Source organism: Porites lutea, chromosome 14 (genome assembly GCF_958299795.1).
Source record: "Porites lutea chromosome 14, jaPorLute2.1, whole genome shotgun sequence".
Classification (NCBI taxonomy): domain Eukaryota; kingdom Metazoa; phylum Cnidaria; class Anthozoa; order Scleractinia; family Poritidae; genus Porites; species Porites lutea.
The window spans coordinates 5620906-5635706 of record NC_133214.1 but is presented as its reverse complement, the minus strand read 5'-3'; the positions used below and the strand labels follow the sequence as shown (position 1 = coordinate 5635706).

General features: G+C 39.4%; 2 protein-coding genes across 3 annotated transcripts in view; both read right to left on the bottom strand.

The window, feature by feature from the left end:
- The window catches only part of LOC140924635 (NLR family CARD domain-containing protein 4-like), a 388290-nt gene that overhangs the window by 185197 nt on the left and 188292 nt on the right, over positions 1–14801 (bottom strand). The window lies entirely within an intron of this gene.
- LOC140925041 (NLR family CARD domain-containing protein 4-like) overlaps positions 1–14801 on the bottom strand; it is a 150789-nt gene that overhangs the window by 105640 nt on the left and 30348 nt on the right. The window lies entirely within an intron of this gene.

Sequence of the window (14801 nt, the reverse complement as noted above, 5' to 3'; positions counted from 1 at the left end):
TATCTCAAGTATTTATAAAGTGCAACACGACTTCACATCTTAACAACTGCGAAAATCTATCAACTAAATACATGAAACAAAGTGAATCTGGTTACGTTGGAAGACTCCATATCCTCTAACACTGATTCATCCTCGGTCTCAACACGACAGCCGGCAATGGCGGTATTGTTGCATTGGTTACAAATTCCAACCTTACTCATGGGCTTATATTCTGGCTCATTTTCAGGATTCTGAATTTCGGGAGCACACAAGACACAAACGGTTGTCTCACATCGTATACATTGATATTTTGTTGCCCTTCCACTTAGGCAAACGTTCTCCATATTTTCACCGAAGAAAGACGAGAACTCCATGCCACGTGAAAACGTGACCAAATGTCTATCATTTTAGCGGACGTCTCGGGAAATAGATGTAATCAACAGAAGGTAAGTTTCATGGGTTCGAAAGGCCACGTCCGTGGGTTGTGATTGGTAGATTTCGATCCGTTTATATGTCAACACAAGAATACACAGAGACAAGACCCTCGCATCTGCATCAGGAAAGTGTACTGTTCAAGTGAAAATTGATGACCAATGGCTTCTATATACCGCCGATTATGCACAATTACTTCACGTATCAAGGGAGATCATTTCTATCGGTCAAATCCGCGAATTAATGAAGTCTGGAACTGCATTCCCGAGCCTCCCAACGCATATTCACATAACGCAATAGTGGTGAAGATGAAAAACACAAACGGCGGCGAACAAGATGCGACCACAGTTGGACACGTGCCTGATAGTCTAGCGGAGGTCCTGTAAAAGCCATTGCTGGAGAAGGAAATCAAGATGACTTGCCGTGTATCTGGCCAAAGCAGGAGTGCACCTGAAGGTGTATGGGTTCAAGGAAGAGGCATCGGGATTCCTTGCATTTATGAAATTGGCGTCAAGAAAGGACTTAGAAGTCTTAGAAAAGAAACCGAGAGACAAACTAATACAACTCGTTCCGACCACTGACAATACAGTCTAGGGAGGCATCCGGAGCCCACCCATGTCGCATTTTAAACATGAAACTGGATAGACGAATTTTGTCTCATTTGCTTGTATTGGTGTTGATATAGATTTATTTTATTATTTACCGTATTGCTGTATTTATCATTGTTACCTTCTTTTAATAAAACACAATCTATACATATGGAATGCAAATAAAATGTTGTTATTTTTCAAATTTTATGTTGTTCATTTATTATTTCGGAAAAAAAGCTCGCCCCAGCTTTATCTGTAAACGATTTTTGTTCCCCGAAAGTAACGACCCCCCGAAAGTAGCGACCCCCAAACGCTGCTAATTCCGAAAGTAACGAGGGTCGCTACTATCGGAACTCTACGGCGGTATCTCCTATCTGGAAGGGCATTCTTACCCAAAGCTTTATTGTAAGAAACTGAGTAATCAGAAACCTATGGCGAATACAGTTCGCAATACAAGGAGAACAACTTTATGCTGAATGTAGGGCATTCATGAGTGACCAACAACTTGCAGATATAAAACTAGAGAGCTCTGAGGCTATTGCTGAAGTTAGAGAAAAATCTGTCTTAGGGTTTCGAAGCTATTGACATTTTTTGTAAAAATGCAGTTTTAAACATATGCCGATATCTCAAATGTGTTTATACCTACAAGAAAATAAATAACAGTTTCTTAAAAATTTTCGACCATTCTATATTAAGGATGCCAAAAATCATAGAAATCGGTTAAAACATTCCTGCTGAAAAACGCGATTCAAAAACATAATCAACGCGCATGCATATAAACAGGTTCGATTTTCGGGCCACCTTAAAGCAGACTGTGTCAATATGATAGTACTAATATAATGCTCGGATTTCCAACTTATGAGACTATAAAGACTGCCATTTCTATACATGGTCATTCAAGCCACCCGAAAGTCTAGCTATTTGCAGGGCAAAGCAATCATTTATCACATCCCAGTTGAGGGGAAGGAGGGGGTTGGAGAGGGCAAAGGGGTATGATTTCCGAAAAGGTTAATGGGGGGCGGGGGGGGGTTGGTCAATTTTGAAAAGGCAGAAAAAGAAAGGGGACTGAAATTGTAAGATACAGGACTTAACATTCTCTCTAAAAGTTGTGACACTATTTGATCATTGAAGCACATCCATGTTTCCTTCAAGAGTAATGACTGTCAAAAAATTCACTCAAAGGGTTCCTTGCCAGCAGCAAAATTGTACCCCTGTAGAATTATTGAGCCCACTCTACTGGATTATGCAAAAAACCCCGTGGGGCTACCTCTCATGCATCTTTGCCAGTAGCCACCATATTAAATGCTATGTAACCAAGCTTGGCCTGGGAACCTGTAAACTATTTCTAAACAAATATCTGCTGATTAAATTTTGCTTATGAAGTCAATGTCTAGTGGGAAGAAAGGAGAGAGAGAGTCTAGGAGGGGTTGCAATTTTCATATGAAATTATTTGGGGGGGGTTTAGTTTTGATACACCACATACACTAGAAACCTCCCCAAAAGTGCAGATTTTAAAACCATTGGTCAAATAAAACCAAAAAGTAAAAGGCAAAATATTTTCTGATAGTCTCCTTTTCCAGCTAATTGTTTTACGATATTTGCAATGGCTGCTCCAGCTGCTGATTTTTTTTTCTGCTGAAGCTGGGAGGCCCTGAAGTCTCTAAGTTAGTTTGAGATTTTGTTTCACTATCCACGTCGATAGGACATTTGAATTTGCTATAAGGCTTAGCTAATCCTACGTTTCACGGGAATGAGATTGGAACAATTGGACCCTGAGTTTCTCACCCGAAAATTAGATTGATAAAATTTATTAAATATATCTATTTTGGGGACTAATTTTTTGAAATTACGCGACTCCTACCAGAATTTTCTGGCCACCTTAAGATTTTCTGATTAGTCGAGCTTGCTTTAGCAGAGCGAGACTCTAAAACTGCGGTCGTTTCTTTTTTTCTGGCGGTGGGACCTAGTTTGTAGGCTATGCGTTCCTAGCGAACACCGTCGAAACTGGGGATAAAAATCGTGGCGACTTTCACTGTATGCAAATAAGTCTCGTGATGAGAATGCGGTATATTTCGACGATGACTGAAATGATGCATGTAAGTTTGGCGATGATGTAATTTTCCTCGAATGGAGGCCCTTGATTTTCGTGTAATTATGCACGACATGCGGGCACTTTAAAAAGGAAATATCCCCGAGTAGGATGAGAAAATATTATAGCGGGGAAATCCTATTTTGTGGTGTTTTAAGAGATGATGTCAGTAAATATCGACCAGAGGTCTACAAAAGTGAAAAATCGAAAATTCTCAAAAAAATTCACAAAGTAGCACTAGGTAAGCTATTAACATAAATGTAATTTTTACTTCGACCCGATAATTATTTTCCACGTACGGGGGGCTTATTGGTTTCGCGGCTCTCGGACCGGGTTTTCCAGGCCCGAGACCATGTGTCGCAAAAAAATCGTTTTAAAAATAAAATCCATTGTAATGTGGACAACAAATACTGAACTTATTCAGAAGAGTACTTAATTGCACACATTCTAAGTGGTGATTTACTCAGTTTGAACGAAAGTGTAATATTTTGGAGATTTTTCATTATTTTCAATATTTTGAAAGTTTTCGTTCAATGAAAATTTGGCAAATTTCAAAGCCCAAAATCGTCGACTGGTACCTCGATTTCAGTAACGAGTCTTATACCACGTTAAAGAGCGTTATCGCTTCTTTCAAAATCTGTTTTCAAAACTACGGGCAACTTAAAAGAAAATGTTTGAGGCCAAAAAATACTAGTAGTACTTTTCTGAAATTTGAGCTTTCCAGACTCAGCGGGTCGAAGCTAAAAGCTCAGAAAAATGCAATAAGAAATCAGTTTGAGCAACAGTGATTTAACGTTATCAGCTATCAGAAACTAACACGTGTTTATCGAGCGATCTGATAAAATTTAAAGCCGTTTTCCAACAAGAAAAGCAGAGTTTAGCCATCTTCTGCTACCAAACGCACGAGTGACGTAACGTTGTCAAAGGGCAAAGCACAATAAAATTAATGCCGTTTGCTATCAAGAAAGGCAGAATTAAGCTGTCAACTCCTGCCAAGTGCACCAGTCACGTGAAGTTGTCAAAGGGAGGGCAAAGCACTAATATTAAAAAATCTTAAAATTCAAAACGTTTTACGTCCATGAAATCAGATTTTATCTTACAAAACAATGTTGTGAATGTCTGTTGTTCGTACCTAAGCATGGTGTTTCCATAGATTGGAAATGTCAAGTATCCACACGGGAGAACATACCAAACAACAACGTTTCAAATCCAAGCGCCGAAAGATCGTAAACGGCAAAGATTGCGTTACATTTCACAGAACGACCGCTTACCACTGTTGTCACTCCTTTTTTCGCTGGAAGCTACGAGGAGTTTTCATTCCGTCATGAGTGATTCTTGATCAGCGTTTCCTTGAAAGTTCGACCCCGGATTGATTACTGAGGACGTTTCGTCAAGACTCCTGTTGTTCAGTTTCAGGCTTTAGCAGGTGCGTAGTCAGTATTTTTTCGGAGGTACGCCCAACTTTTTCTACATCTTCTTCCCCCACTCCCCCCCCCCGCCACCCCAAATCTCAACATTTTTTTAAGGTGCCTTTATTAAAGGTGAGGTTAACGGTTGTAAGCAAAAGCATTTTTGCTGTTTATGAAATGACACAACCTCTAAAATTCTTTAATTCTGTCGGCTTTTTATGTTCATTGACGTCAACCGTTTCTCATTTATTCAGCTATTAAAAATCAAGCTTGTAGTACCTCCGACTTATAGTTTACAAATGACTCTTTTTACCCCTTTTTGTCACATTATTTTTGACCGACAAAAGCACCACACATTGACGTAATTGTGCCCTACTTCGTCTACTCCGAAGACAGGTCGTGGAGAAAACAACGCGTTCACGCTTTACATCATCAAGCTTGCTATATAAATAAATCATCCAAGATTCGGTTCTCCAATTAATGTCGTCGCTTCTCTGGAAACCGATTTTTTTAGTTATGTTTATTTCATTCTATTTTTTTCCTCAACGTTTTCGGGTACGCACGTGCAAACCGTGCGTACAAGTAGCTACGCCCCTGTTTAGTCTCCTTAGCCCTGAGCGTTCCTCTCTTGCGGTTTTCGCGGGAGTTCAGGATGTGGTCCACCCAGTATTTCACGTCTCCTTTAAATGAGAGGCAGCACTTCTTGTTTACCGTTTCGTTATCAGACAGCGCTTAGGCTCTTAGCCTTTCATTTAATTTTGATCAAATTTTTATCATTTGGTTACTCAGTATACGTTCGATCCTGTCCTTGTAAACTTATACTTTTATACTTTAAGGGAGCTTAATACCTATATTAATTTTTTTCTTCGTTAAGTGTCGTCCAAAAGACCCAGTTTTTTGGCATTTTTTAAAAAAGCAAGAAAAAGAAACGACAAGGTTTATTTTTTTTGGACTTAGATTAATTCTTTCAATCTTAAAAATTAGCATTATAACATCATTTCGAGGCATAAAACGTTCGGTGGTGCATCCTCTTTGCTTTTTACCCTTTTTGGGCCTTTTTTTATGAAATTGACCATCAAATTTTCCGCCTTATTGAGTTTGTGTCGATTTGGTGACCATGTCTTGTTGTTTTCAGTCTCCACGGCAATGATGCTGGTGTTTCAGGCCTCCCGTTCTCAGATTTCTTGTGATTTTTTTTTTTCACCCCACCGACCGACCCGCCCAAAACCAGGAAACCTATTCGACGCTAAACGAACGAAAAGGGGATGACCTAAGCCTTATGGTTTCTTTTTGGGTTTCCTCACCACATTGCTTCTACGTGTTTCTGTATACTTGTCTTTTGCTTTGTTTTGTTCTTTTTTGTCGGTAAAATAAACTTAAACTGTACAAAGACCCTCAATATTCCCTTTGGAGGTTCTCGAACGCGCATAAAAAAATGAAAATCGCGATGATTTATTGACCGCAAGGGCAATGGGGTGGGGTTAGAGCTCGTTACTGCACTCCGGTTCACTCGTACACTGTCAAATGGTCCCGAAATACAAAATGAAAAATGACTGTGGACAGACTATTCACGTCTAGACATCAAACATCTTTTAAGATGGGACTTATCGCCTCTCCATGTTCATGGAGTCGATTCAAGGTGTTGACGTTAATTTCGTGATGCCCTGCATTTTGCCAGGACATGTTTCAAAAGGGCCTTTCCAAAGGTACGGAGTCCGCCGTCACCTTGTCAACCGTGCGAGAAATGATGTACTTCATAAAAACAAAGAGAAGTTATTTTCGATTTGCCCCGCCCCCTACCCCCGAGAGTCCCCGACAGGACCGCTTCAAAGTACTCCCCATGTGGTTGCGCGGGGGATAGTAAAAAACAGGTCTACCTAATTGCACCGTGCATCAATGACAGTTTAGCTCAATCAGAAGCCCCTTTCCCTGGCTAGTTCAAGGTGTGTGCACCTCCTTTAAGCTGTTGTTTTCGGTTCTTACTGAAATTTTTGATCTTCACAACGACAGGAGCAGGTTATGGGCTTTTTTCCTAGCCCTAATCCTACGTCACGGGAAATCCCTCAGGTTAGGCAAGAATTCGATAATCCTTCCATAATCATCCATTTTTTCACCGCGTGAATTGGGCATTTTTAGCTTATTTTGAGGAAATACTTTTTGCTTCAAATCCAGGGTGGGCTTTTAAACACATTTTTTAAGCCAAATGGTTTTTGCGAGAATCTGCTTACCCGAACTTTTCGCATAAAAAACGACAAATACCCCCAAAAAAGCTCATGTTGTTGTTGGTGGTGGCATATTTCCGATAAATTCAGCTCAATGTCTCGTGAAGAAGAGTTCAGATCCGTGCCGCGCGCCTCTCGAGGCAAGCGTTCCGTCGAAATGCGAGCCCAAAAACAGGTGGTAAGCGGTCAATCTGTGAAAAGTAACGCAATCTCCGTCGTTTGAGAGCAGCCGAAGATGCTCTTGCCGATGCTGTCCTTGATGTTTTTTTATTTCCAGTATCTGGGAAACCCATGCTAAGGTATGAAACATACACTCGTAGGTAATGTTCTGTCCGCTAAAGTCTAATTCCTGGACGCAGAAACGTTGTACTTTTTGAAGTTTATTATTGTGCTTTGCCCTTTGACAACGTTACGTCACTCGTGCGTTTGGTAGCAGAAGATGGCTAAACTCTGCTTTTCTTGTTGGAAAACGGCTTTAAATTTTATCAGATCGCTCGATAAACACGTACGTGTTAGTTTCTGATAGCTGATAACGTTAAATCACTGTTGCTCAAACTGATTTCTTATTGCATTTTTCTGAGCTTTTAGCTTCGACCCGCAGAGTCTGGAAAGCTCAAATTTCAGAAAAGTACTACTAGTATTTTTTGGCCTCAAACATTTTCTTTTAAGTTGCCCGTAGTTTTGAAAACAGATTTTGAAAGAAGCGATAACGCTCTTTAACGTGGTATAAGACTCGTTACTGAAATCGAGGTACCAGTCGACGATTTTGGGCTTTGAAATTTGCCAAATTTTCATTGAACGAAAACGTTTAAAATATTGAAAATAATGAAAAATCTCCAAAATATTACACTTTCGTTCAAACTGAGTAAATCACCACTTAGAATGTGTGCAATTAAGTACTCTTCTGAATAAGTTATTTGTTGTCCGCATACAATGGATTTGAATTTTAAAACGATTTTTTGCGACACATGGTCTCGGGCCTGGAAAACCCGGTCCGAGAGCCGCGAAACCAATAACCCCCCCGTACGTGGAAAATAATTATCGGATCGAAGTAAAAATTACATTTATGTTAATAGCTTACCTAGTGCTACTTTGTGAATTTTTTTGAGAATTTTCGATTTTTCGCTTTTGTAGACTTAGGTGAAGGCCTTGATAAGAGACAGTGTACCATGCCATTGACCATATTTGCCGATGGTGAGCCTCGCATCAAACCCTTGTTGATCTTTAAGGGCACAGGACAAAGAATTCCAGACAGAGAAAAGAGGCAGTATGATCCAAGAGTCGTGGTCAAGTTCCAAGAGAACGCGGGGTGCAACGAGGAAATGATGGTCTTCTGGCTCAGAAATATGTGGAAGAAGCCAAACATGTTTGGTCAACCACGCGATAGACTTCTTATCTATGATGCGCATAGAGCTCAAACAACAGAGGGGGTAAAGACCATTCTGATGCAAGAGTGCCAGACGACACTGGGGCTTGTACCTCCGGGCGCAACAAGCAAGGTTCAACCACTCGATGTTACATTTAATGCGGAATTTAAGAAAAGTGTTGACAGACTAGCCACGGAACACTTGTCCGCAAATCCAGAGCGCTTTATGACGGGAAAATTGACTGCTGGTGATCGGCGTGCATGTGCTTTTCACGAAATGGGTGGAAGACCTCACCCCGGCTGAAAGACACAGTTATCCGTTCATTTGTGAAATGTGGAATTTCACTACCCATTTCTGGTAGCAGGGACAGTGAAATAAATACCGATGGTTTACCGGACTACCGCATGGGTGAATCAGCCGATATAGAGGAGATCGAGTTCTTTACTCACTCAGAGGTGAAAAGCTAAACTGCTTCGATTGTCCTGCATGACGCACCGCTGCGTTTTAGTCTGTACCCCGTACCGGTATGTCAGTGTTATTTAATTGGAAGAAAGACGTTCATGTTAATCGACGAAAACTATATAGAGTTTTCAATTTCAATTTGAAGAAACGTTCCTGTTGTTAATACGAAATTATGCCGGTTTACGGTAATTCTTACATCGCTACATCAGTGAACTGATGTCAAGTGCCTTATCGTGAACAATTTGTGACACTGCACGAACATATTATTGCACATTAAAATTTTGACTGTTGATTGACAAATTAAAGGTATACGGTATACAATTTAAAAAACTTGGTCTCGCTACTTTCTGGGGGGGGGGGTCGCTAATTTCGGGAGGTCGCTGTACATATGTCGCGAAAAAAAAAAACTTTTGCAAATAAGAGCGGCTGAAAAAAATGGACTCGGAAAAAATTGCTCAACCTCCACTCTCCCTCTGCCTCTCCAAATAAAATGCTCCTTTCCTAATAAAGTAACCTAAGATCGGTCAATATTTTTTGTATTGATTGCCTTTTTCTTTTTTCAATCAGTTAACAACGAAATCAAGAGACATACCTCACAGATACCAAGATTGACAAGCTTTTGACACGGCACCTGATCTTTCAATCAGCTCGTTTAGGAAAGTCATATTATTTCCTGAGCTTTACTAGCCTTCGAGAGCACTGGTTTTTTCGGTTTTGGTCTGCGGTTTGCAGGATAATTATTTACCATGTTCAAGTCAATGTTTGTCTGAATCTTAGTCCGTTTTCTTTCCAGCAATTTTTTTGTATAAAATACACCACACGACTCAAAAAATTTATGTCAAGTAAATCTAATTTCAAAAAAATAAATATTTTGATAAAGGACTCGATACTTTCTTTAGCATTGTTGACATTTATGGAAACAGCCGTTTGACCTTTCGGAGCTGGTTCATTGCGATCGCCCAATATCTAACTTTCTAACTAGTCAAGTCATACCAGAGCAATAAAAGACTCAATCAATCTTTCGATTTTGCAAGCAAAAACTATCTTCCTGATCACCACGAAAAAAATGTGAATTCAAGACAATTTTTTGGAGTTTCCGTTACCCCCAGTTGCGTTGAACTGCGCGTTTACCTCTCTCGGCGGGTTGCTTTTTAATTGCCGAAGCTGGATTTTTTATATGTTGTACTACAACAGTAGGGCTTTACTGAGGTGTAATGATTCTTCTAAAATTTCAAGTACCAAGCCGTGATTTTTTCCTTTAAAGTTTTGCAAAATTTCATTGTTTATGAAAGTGCTGAGGATAGGAATCTCCGGGCGTTTTTTAACCGAGTAAAAAATGCATTATCTTGCAATATTTTTACCAAATAGTATTGTAACTGGGATGCCTTACTTACCTGCCAAATATGAACTTGTTTTCTTGGACCGCCTTTCTTCCCGAGGGCTTTGAAAACGGTAAAATTCAAAGGTTTTAGACCGGTGACTATATGACTTGGGGCAGCATTTCACTTTCTGGCGGTTTCCTCGAAAACGTTTCTCGAAAAAGAAAATCCTTTGGAAACTTTGATTGTGATTTTAGAGAATGTTTCACCAAAGGGTTTTTCCTGACTGAAAATGAAGTATTTCGAAATTTCAGTTTTGACGGCAAATTCTCGATATTTACAGACAGCCGCTCTTACGGAAATATTTCACGACAGTTTGAAAATTTCGAAATTTACAGGGATTTGTATGGAAAACCATTCAAGCATGACTGGGTGGTAATAAAAAGTGGTTTTTCACATACAGATCCTTCTAATTTTCGGCGGCTAATGCAATCGCTTCTTTTGAGGTATACGGCTGAAAATTCACAGGTTACCCAATTTTTTACATGTTCTTTCGGCTCGCACTAACAAAATTTTTCAAAAGCTAACTGTTTTCGTGTTTACCAAAAGTTGATCACCTGATCAACTAATGCAATATTCCTTGGGAGAACCATTCAACGGTCAAACTGGTAGGGCATTTTCGACCACTATCCTCGCCTAATTGATGAGACAGGAATTTGAACAGATCTAGCGGGGGATTATTACCTGGCGAATTGATCTGCGCATGATGATTTACGGGTCACGCGATCGAAAATTTTTAGGGTCTATTACAATAAATTATTGATGCTTTCACCGTGCTGTTTTAAAAAATGCTCAAGAATCTATTTCAAGCTAAGACTAAACGCAGTGGACTGAAAATGATGCCCTTATCTTCAGAAATGTTAAAAAGTTGAGTCGTTGTTCAAAGCTTACCTTGGGGAATCTGAAGAATTCATGGAGAAAATAAGCAGCAATGGGAAATCCAAGAAAGCAGTGTCAATCTTCATTATTTTACGAGCACGCTAGACAGTGATACGCTGAATAAGAAAGTAAAGTCAACCCATGATTTCCAAGATTAACATAAACTGTTAAAAGTCGGAAATATCAATGCGAAATCGAAACTTTACACGACTTCCGTCTGGCTTTCAACCTTCTGTTGCTCCTTAGTCTCCTTATGTCTGAGCGCATGACATTTTCTCTTCGTTCTTGAGCCCACGCGCAATAAGCGCAAAAGGGGAAATGAAAAATTGTTTTCAAATTGGGAACAAATAAGGAAAAATGGGAAAGAAAAAACGCGGCAAAACTAGAAGGGCGAAGATAATGGCCGCCGGCTGCAGAAGCATTACATCCCTTCCTTTCTTTGTTTCCTCCCTTATTTTATTCTTCAATCGGGCAATTGAACAAACAAATTCCAAAACTTAGAGCAGTGATTTCAAACTAATCAAATATTTCGTTCGCATCACTCGAACTTCATCTAAGCGAAGTAAAGTGAGGTGGGAATATGTAATAACCTTCCTGTTGCGCCAGGCTTAGAGGATTATACATGGCCGCGCGGAGCTCCAGTCCCCTGTCCGTATACAGAGAAGGTTTTCTTTGTTTGATGCCGATGGCCTCTTAAATGGTGTGATTTTCGTCAGATAAAACTTCCAACATTGTTTGGGTTGATGTTGGGCCCGGTTGCTCGGCAGTGCTCGAAAACAGCAGAAGATTCAAGGGATTAAGCCCAGGTTGGGGGGGGGGGGGGGGGGGGAGGGGGGGTTCTCTAGTGAAGAATTCAAGTGACGGGGATGATCGACTGTGGCAAAATCAAAACCCCTAGGGAACAAAACTTCCCCCAAAAAAATCCCTAGACAACAATTAACCCCCAGAAAATCCCATTCCGAATTTCCAAGTCGTAAAAATTTCTTGACAACAAATTAGTTGTACTTTGTTCCCAGAGGTACGCGTCGGAATAGCCGGGGGCTACCAAGAATCTTCACATTGTTTTGAATGCCCAAAATAAAACCTACTTCAATTAAGCCAGCCCAAAAAAATACGTGCCAAATTTTCCTACCCAAAAAATCCCGGAATCAAAGATTTCAAGCCCCAAAAAATCCTTCGATCATCCCCGTTACTTGAAAGCCGAAGTGGAGTATGGCGAAAAGTCAGCGAGGGCGGGAAAAAATAAAAAGAGAGGAGAGGGAGAGGGGAATTGAGGGAGGGTACCTTTACTCTCTCTCCACTCCCCCACCCCATTGCTGTTTTTCCTGCTTACTACTCTTTGCCCCGTCCCCACTAACTGAACGGAACCTTGTTCTCCTTCTTGGAAAACGTAACGATCAATTCAAAATGAACTAAAAACTTTGGTCGCGGATTCTTCATTGCTCCATTTCTCCATTGATTTGCGTTTACAACAAACGTAGGAAAACTACTTCATGTTAACACATGAATGATCTATCCTGCATGGTCTGAGAATCCACTAACACATATATTAGGAACCCTGAAAAAATTTTTTTCTCTGTGTTTATACTGTTAGATCCTGGTAATTTTTAATATAAAAACCGTTCATACTGTGCTGAATCTTAACCCTTTAAGTCCCAATAGTGACCAACAGCAATTTTCTCCTAATGATACCCATACATTATCATGAGATTAGGTTATGAGAATTAATTAAATGATCACCTAAGAGAAAATACTTTGATCTTTCATCAAATTCTATCAACTCATTCTTTAAGGAAATGTATAGAGATCAGTTTGGAGAATTTGTATGTGGATATTGGGGCTTAAAGGGTTAATAGAAAGTCAGAAACAACACCGGGTAGCTTTATTACCACTTTATGAAGATATTTTACCTGTTCAAGTTTATCTACTGCTAGCCTTAACCGCATGCAACTCCTATTGTAACGTTTACACTGACCGTGAGGAGACTGAGAACGAGAAAAGGAAAAAAATGAGGAGGAATGAAGAGCAGTTCACTCCCTGTTCTCTCCCCATTCTCCCACTCGTTCTCTAAAACAGGAGAGGGAAGCCTGCGGGGGATCAGGCTAATCTACTGTAATTTTTCCAGGTTTTAGTTCCCGTAGTGAATACAAAACTCTAAAATTACGCTTTAATTTGGTGACCCTTGTTAAAACCACAGGTTCACCTTAGTAAAGCAGCTTTGTTAATAGTTCATGGAATGCTACATTTTAGTAGACGACTGATTAAGTGGACTTGAACAATACTTTTAATATAGTGATTGAAGGTAACGAAAATTCCTATCGGAATGATAATACTAATTAAAAATGGACTGTTATTAGTCACTATTAATGAACAGTACAGGCAACAAATTTACAAACACAGATCTGAATCCAGATAGCGATCTTCGTCTTTGAAAACTAGTCAAACAGACAAATTAATAAGAAGAATCAAATCTACACCACTTACAAAAACTAACTCTGGTAATAAATTTTAATCGTATCTTTTTTGAATACGTCACTGTATTATGTACACGTAAGCATCTCTGGTTAAACCAGAGGAGATCGTCATGTCACTCCAGATTTGCTCACTAGTGGAAGGAAGTTACATTTTTGTTACAACTGAGAAGCGTGCTCTTCACTTGGAAGTGTGTCTATTGCTTCATTGAATCAACTTTAATGGCAAAAGAAATGATCAAAGTTTGTAACTTTAAACAAACTGAACTGTTCTTAGAGACTGCTAATAAAAAGTTCATACAATAAATTTACTTTAAACCTGGACCTGAATCCAAAGAACGACCATTTTTATAAAATAAAACTGCATGGCAGTATTACAAATTCATCACTGTATATTGTTCAATAGGAGTAAACACACTGAACTGTTATTAGTCACTGCTAATAAACAGTACAGGCAACAAACTTCCCCAACAGAGATCTGAATCCAGATAGCATATTCTTTTTAATAACACTATCTAAAAATGCAGATACAAAAACTTTAACTGCATCAGCTACAATAACTAATATTGTTAGTAAAAATACATCACTGCATATACGTAAATGACGTATAATTTAAGGCTCATATTCACCATATTCAGTTACACAATGCTGAGTTGCGCGCCAGCTCATTTCATAAAACTGAGAAACTTGTGCTGCATCTAAATGCATTCTAAATATTGCCACAGCTACGTAAATCAGCATTAATATCAAAATAAACGCACTGAACTGTTATTAGTCACTGCTAATGAAGAGTACAGGCAAAAAATTTACTCTAAACCTGAATCTGAATTCAGAAAGCTACCGTAGTTTTATATTTTGCAAATCTAAACTTGCATGTAGGAATAATCCCATCTGCCTCACTTCAATAAAAAACATAGATTTGAAATGTAGAATCATAAATACGTCTCCGTATTACTTTAGAGGTAAATTATGTAGTTTAAAACGCAAGTTCATCGTATTGTACAATGTTGATTTGTTTGCCAATTCAAGGAATCCACATTTTCCTGACACCATTACAGATAAAATCACTCTGTACTTGAAAGCGCGCGTGTATACTGTCCTAGCGAGACAGATCAACAAATCGTACGACCATAGACATATCAACAAATACACTGAGCTGTTACTAGTCATTGCTAATGAACAGTTCATAAAGTCGTGCTCTTTAGCTCATGTTCGTCATATTGTACAATACCAAAGTGTTTGCGAGTTCAAGTAATTAGAATTTCTGTACAAACTGTAAACAGCTGCTCTGCATTTGGAAACCTGTATCTTGCCTAAGTTAAACGGCTTACAAAAAGGAAAAACGGAGTAATATCACCAAACACACTGGACTGTTATTAGTCACTACTAATGAACAGTCAACTGCACCAAGTGATACAAGGGTAAGACTCACCATGGGTACCCTGAGGACGTCGTTTTCATCACGTCGCGCGTTTTCCATCAAATCGTCGGTTGTTGCTGCAACCACTGCACAGCATAGCTA